We start from the raw sequence: 5,525 nt of genomic DNA, 5'->3' as shown, positions 1-5,525 counted from the left end.
TTTTAAAAATGCTCCTCACTCCCAACTTTTTAGATTATGATAATTTAATAATTTTCACAAAGTCGAGTTTTCAACCAGAGTATCAACTACTCTCACAAGGTTTTAATGCTGGTCTTCAAAAAGAAGATATAATCGGTTTATTTAAACGCCAAAAAAACCTAAATGATTATAACATTGAAGATATAATTCAACTTTTTTTTTTTTTTTTTTTTTGTATACCTTGGTCGAGGCTCGTATGAGAGCTAACACACAACTCACAGCAATGAGGCATGAGACAAGAGGGGCGGGAGTGGAAGGGACAAAACATTGGGGAACAGACACAGGTGAAATGTGGAAGGGAGAGGGATGGGGATGGGACGGGGAACATGGCGAGGGGAAGATGGACATTAAAGGGACTTTCAGGAAGGAAAGCAGGAGAATTGAAGGAAGTGGGCTTGGGTGGATTATCGGGGGTAGAAAAGATCGAGGATTTGGATGGGGGAAGATAAGAGGTGGTGGTGAACAGCTGTTTTGAAAGCCTGGAGGGAAGAATGGGAAAGAATAGAGTGAGGAAGTTTATTCCAAAGGCGGGAAAAAAGAGGAATGAAAGAGTGAAGATGAGCAGTGATTCGTGATTTTGGTAGTTTTACCAGAAGGGGGTTGTTGGCGGACCTTGAGCGCCCTGTGGAAATGTGGTGGGGACAAATCGCAGAGAGAGCAGGGGGGCAAGGCTGGAGAGGAGTCGGTAGAAGACAGAAAGACCACCGACCAACCTGCGGTGATTGAGTGAGAGGCCCAAAGACTCAGCTTCATTGCGGGAGATGCCAATGATCTTAAATGCCCTGGTTTCGACAGCGTGAAGTCGAGAAAGGTGGGAGGCAGGAGCACCAGCCCAGAGGGGAGAGCAGTACTCCATCAGGCTACGGACAAAAGCTTTGTAAGTGGTCAGGAGCTCAAGAGGGCCGAGGAAGGACTTTGCACGACGGAGGATTCCCAGTCGGCGACTGGCTTTGAGGCAAGGTTGGAAATGTGACTTTCCCAGGAAAGGTCATGGCAGATAGTGAGACCCAGAAGCTTGAAAGAAAAGACTTCTTCCAGAGGATTGTTGAGAAAGTGGATGGGGGTTTTGTAAACGGTCCTTTCGAAGAGACATAGTGAGAGTGTGAGATTTGTCTGGATTGAAAGACATGTTCCACGTGTTGGACCAGTTTGTGATTTTATCCAGATCTGCAGTGAGCGAAGAAGCTGCTGCTTGCCGGTCTGAGGGATGACAGATGGTACGGCAGAGGGTGGAGTCATCGGCAAAGAGAAATAGAGGATTTTCCAGAGAGTCCGAGAGATCATTGATGAAAACCAGAAAAAGAACAGGGCCCAGAACGCTACCTTGAGGAACTCCAGCCTGCACAGGAAGAGGGGATGAAAGAACTCCATTTAGGGCCACACGTTGACTGCGACAGGAGAGGAAGTCTGCGAGCCATGAGTGGAGATGGCCTTGAATACCATGGGAAGAGAGTTTGGTGAGTAGGGCAGGGTGCCAGACTGTGTCAAAAGCACGTGATATGTCCAGGGATACGGCTCGGATTTCCTGTCTGGCATTGAGGACCTCCATCCATTGATGGGAGAGCAGTAGCAGCATATCTAGGGTAGAGTGACCTGGTCTGAAACCAAATTGATGATTGGAAATCAAGCCATTGGAGAAGAGGAAGGATTTCATGTCTGAAGCGATGATGGATTCCATAACCTTGCTGATGATTGGGAGAAGGCTGATTGGTCTATAGTTACAGGGATCTGTTTTTGCACCTTTTTTATGCAGGGCAGTGATGTTAGCAGATTTCCAAATCTATTTTGTCTATTGAATTTAATCCAAACTCAAATATCAATATCAAATCCAAACTATTTTGTGATACACAGAGATGTAAAAAGAAATCAAATCCTATAACTTGTATTCTTAGTGATAATACGGATGATATACCGTCTCCCCAAGATTTGGATAAATCAAAAAAGAACCTCGTTATCTTTGATGATTGTGTTAATGAGAGAAACCAAACGGTAATGGACAGCTACGACACAAGAGGGAGACATTCTTCTTGTAATTGTATTTATCTTAGTCAATCGTACTTTCAACTTCCTCGTCGTTCCATCAGAAACAATGCTAATACTTTTATTTTATTTAAGTTAAATTCAATAGATATCAATAATTTTTGGAGAGATAATTGTTCTACATTATGTAGTAAAAAGAAATTTGAGGATGACATGAAGCACACGACTGAAAAATATAAATATATTGTTGTGAAACAAGATGAGATATTAAGGGATATATTTTTTGTTTATAAACAATTACATATATAAATGACAACTATTATTATAAATCTTGTGGGTAAATCTGCTTCTGGAAAAAACTTTCATAAATCAAGGTTCTTGTGTAGTATAAATGAGAATATTGTAAATTTACTTAAAAAACACCCCGTGATACGCATTGTATCAACAACAACTAGAGCAATAAGACCTGGAGAAGTAAAAGGTGAAGATTATCACTATATTTCAGTGGAGGAACATATGCGATTGAGGAATGAAGGTCAAATGTTTGAGGAGGTTTCTCTTGGTACAACAAAATATTCACATTATAAGAGTGAGTTAAGGAAACTAAAATCTGGTGGTGTTGGGATATTAGAAACTAATCCAGAAGGAACGAGACAAATTATTAAACATCTGAGTGGAGTGAAGATTTTATCATTCGGTTTTGATGTTGATGAAGAAACTCAACGCAAACGTATGAAAAGCAGAGATGCAAGTATTAGTGAAGAAGAAATTACAACTCGCATTAATGTTAATAAAGAATTTGATGAAATATTTAAAGAAAAGGATTTATTTGAACACATCTACTTGAATGATGAAGAAAAGGAAAATTTCCCTGTTGATCTTTACAATTCATTAAATGATATTTCACAATAAATAAATGGATGCAAAAGAAAGAGCAAGAAGATTTAAGGAACATCAAGAGTTGATTTCAAAAGTTGTAAAACAACAGGAAGACATAAAGAAGAAACGCAGACAGAAACTAACGGGCGAAGAAGCATTTGAAAGAAAACAAGAGAAATTTTTTAAACCACTTTTAAAAACTTCCCAAGAAAAAATGAAAGATGTTTCCACAGTTCCCACAGTAGAATATACTCCCAGAAAGCTTCAAATGTTAAAAGATTTCAGTCAAATGATGGAGGAAGAATTAGAGCATATTGGAGAATTAGAATATCATGATGAAGAATTATTTCAACAACTGGAAGAGATTAATCAACCCCCTGATTATATTGTGAATGCTGTTCAAAACAATGAATATTCAGTGGATTCAAAAACCAAAGCAGGACTCATTCCAACAGAACAACCAGCAATATTTCATCTTGTTCAAGAAAAGGTATTGATATTTAATGATGAATTAAGGTTCTTGGGTTCTGCTCAACCCCCTGTTAAACTAACTCAGAGATTAATGTTTCTTCTCACAAAAGATGGAAGACAAGGTTCAACTGTGAGGGATGAATCAAAGTATATTGATAAACCATTGGATATGGAAAATAATGATGATAGAGTATATATTGATCTGCTGAACACTCTAAATTATAAGGTTATTCTTTCTGGTAAAAGTAGGAAGAATGAGAAGGAGAAACACATTATTCAGGCTTTAAGTATCCTTGGTTCAGGTATTAGTTTTCTTCCAAATGACCCATCGCAATTCGTTAATAGACTGTTGTTGTTGTTAGGCAGTAAGAAGGCTGGAAATAACAATTGTTTTAATGAAGCATCAGCCATTTTAGATCAGTTGATGAACATGAAAATAATTAATAAATCTCAATATAAAGACATTTTATCTCATATTAAATAAGATGAGAAGCACAATCCTTAGTTTCAATTTCACAACAAGCGACCACACATCTTCATTCCCAGACCCACTACAACTTGACACAACAAAAGAATATGAGGCATCTTTATTGTCCATGGAAACTTATAATACCTTATTTAATATAACTGATAAAAATGACAAGTTTAGTTATAATCCCGGAAGTGGATACAAAACGATAACAGTCTCACCCGGAGCATATGAGATTTCTCAAATATCTTCCGAAATTGCTCGTCTTATGAAAGAACAGGGTGATGAACCAAAAATATTGTTATAAACATTCAAAAACATACTTCAAAATCAACGATTAAAGTTAAAAATAACTACAAGGTTGATTTCACAATTGATAATTCATTTAGAGAGTTATTGGGTTTCTCCTCAAAAAAGATTGAAACTAATGGGACGTTTTACAGTGATAATGTGATTCAAATATCCTCAGGAATAAATTCGGTGTTAATTCACTGTGATTTGATTGATGGTGCTTATAATGATGGAAAAAAACAAATACAATATTTTCATTCAGCGCATACTCCACCCCAATTGGTTATAAATTCAATATGGAACCAAAAAATTTGGTTTATCTACCTGTGTCAGGAAAAACCATACACAGAGTAAATTTTAGGATAACCGACCAAGATAATCGTGTGATTTCTTTTCATGGAGAAGTTATGTCTATCAGAATTCACCTACGTGAAGTTTTCCAATAAATAAATACGATGGTTATTGTGAGGAAACATGAGTTGGGAAAATATAAAATAATTACAGGGGATGGGATGTTCCTTTCCCCATACTACAAGGGTGAAGGTATGTATCTTGGTAGAGGATACTATAAACCTAAGAGACAAAGGGGTGTTGGACATCAATTTAGAGGAGATGGGATAATTGATACTCTAATGGGTATTGGTTCAACTATTCTTAAACATAAAGATCTAATTGGTTCAACTGCTTCTGCTGTGGGAAATGTCGCAGGTGCTGTAAAGAGTATAAAAGATGCTCAGAAAGAATCTCATAAATTACAAGCAATAAAAGAAATTAAGAAAGGTAAAACTCAGTTGTCCCCCCAAGAACGACAGAAAATAATTCAAATACTTGGATCAGGGTTTCAAAAGTTTTGACATCTTTTTTCCTAAATAAATACAAGTATGGAAGCAATTGATAGTATCTATGATTTGAATGATACTATTATTATCTCAAACTCCACTAAAAAAGAAGATTACTTCAAGGTAAATGCAATAACTGGAACAGACTGGAATACGAATGGTACAAAAAGTTTTGAAATAAATAATCAACAAACCTATTTGAATCTCTCCGAAAGTTTCTTGTTGTGTAAATTTAAATTCACTAAAGCTGGGAATAACACAAACGCTACACTTCTAAATGATTTCTTCTGGAAAATGTTTGATAGTGTGCGTTTGTATATTGGAACACAAGAAGTTGAAGCGGTTGATTATGTCTCTGCTGTATCTGAAATGATAAAATTTACACTCTATACATTCAGTGATAGAATGGGAAAGGGGTCTGTCGAAGGTTTTATTCCTGATATGTCAACGGGAACAAACACAGACCCTGGATATACACAAAGGAAAGGAATGTATAATGATGATACAAAAGCAGAAAATAGTTTTACTGTGGCAGTTCCTCTTCAAGGTATATTTGG

This window comes from Eptatretus burgeri, chromosome 1 (assembly GCF_056783735.1).
Source record: "Eptatretus burgeri isolate ZD-2024b chromosome 1, Ebu_testis_v1, whole genome shotgun sequence".
Taxonomy (NCBI): Eukaryota; Metazoa; Chordata; class Myxini; order Myxiniformes; family Myxinidae; genus Eptatretus; species Eptatretus burgeri.
This window is presented reverse-complemented; position numbering follows the sequence as displayed.